At 40.0% G+C, this 1,341-nt stretch overlaps 1 non-coding gene across 1 annotated transcript; it reads right to left on the bottom strand.

The window, feature by feature from the left end:
• Positions 1-295: 295 nt before the first annotated feature.
• Positions 296-403, bottom strand: LOC112732115 (small nucleolar RNA R71). The gene has a single exon (XR_003167852.1). It is a non-coding gene; the product is annotated as a small nucleolar RNA R71 (small nucleolar RNA).
• Positions 404-1,341: the final 938 nt, after the last annotated feature.

Below are 1,341 nucleotides of genomic sequence, written 5' to 3'. Positions count from 1 at the left end.
AGCAAACAACTTTGAGCTTAAGCCTCAATTAGTTTCTCTGATGCAACAGAATTGCAAGTTTCATGGACTTCCATTGGAAGATCCTCATCAGTTTTTGGCTGAATTTTTGCAAATCTGTGACACTGTTAAGACCAATGGAGTTGATCTCGAGGTCTACAGACTTATGCTTTTCCCTTTTGCTGTAAGAGACAGAGCTAGTGTATGGTTGAACTCACAACCTAAAGACAGCCTGAACTCTTAGGAAAAGCTAATCAATGCCTTCTTAGCTAAATTCTTTCCATCTCAAAAGATGAGTAAGCTTAGAATGGAAATTCAAACCTTCAAGCAGAAGGAAGGTGAATCTCTCTATGAAGCTTGGGAAAGATACAAGCAATTAATCAGAAAGTGTCCTTCTGACATGCTTTCAGAATGGAGCATCATAGGTATCTTCTATGATGGTCTGTCTGAGTTATCCAAGATGTCATTGGACCATTCTACAGGTGGATCTATTCATCTGAAGAAAATGCCTGCAGAAGCCCAGGAACTCATTAAAATGGTTGCAAATAACCAGTTCATGTACACTTCTGAAAGAAATCCTGTGAACAATGGGACAACTCAGAAGAAAGGAGTTCTTGAGATTGATACTCTGAATACCATATTGGCTCAGAATAAATTATTGACTCAGCAAGTCAATATGATTTCTCAGAATCTGACTGGATTGCAAGCTGCATCCAGCAATAATAAAGAAACATCTTCTGAAGAAGAAGCTTATGATCCTGAGTGCATGGAAGAGGTGAATTATATGGGAGAACCCATGGAAACACCTATAATCCTTCATGGAGAAATCATCCAAATCTCTCATGGAAGGACCAACAGAAGTCTCAACAAGGCTTCAACAACAATAATGGTGGAAGAAATAGGTTTAGCAATAGCAAACCTTTTCCATCATCTTCTCAGCAACAAACAGAGAACTCTGAACAGAGTCATTCTGGCTTAGCAACCATAGTCTCTGATCTATCTAAGACCACACTAAGTTTCATGAATGAAACAAGATCCTCCATTAGAAATTTGGAGGAACAAGTGGGTTAGCTGAGTAAGAGATTTACTAAAACTCCTCCTAGCACTCTCCCAAGAAATACAGAAGAAAATCCCAAGAGAGAGTGCAAGGCCATAACCATGACCAACATGGCCGAACCTGGAGAGAGTAAGGAGGACGTGATTCCCAATGAGAAAAACCTCATGGGATGTCCTCTGAACGAAAAGAAGTTCCCCTTTGAGGAACCAAGGGAATCTGAGGCTCATACAGAGACCATAGAGATTTCATTGAACCTACTTCTGCCATTCATGAGCGCTGATTAGTAT

The sequence above is a fragment of the Arachis hypogaea genome, chromosome 12, assembly GCF_003086295.3.
Source record: "Arachis hypogaea cultivar Tifrunner chromosome 12, arahy.Tifrunner.gnm2.J5K5, whole genome shotgun sequence".
Lineage (NCBI taxonomy): Eukaryota > Viridiplantae > Streptophyta > Magnoliopsida > Fabales > Fabaceae > Arachis > Arachis hypogaea.
Note: the sequence above shows the minus strand (reverse complement) of the source record. Positions and strands in the feature narration are given on the sequence as shown.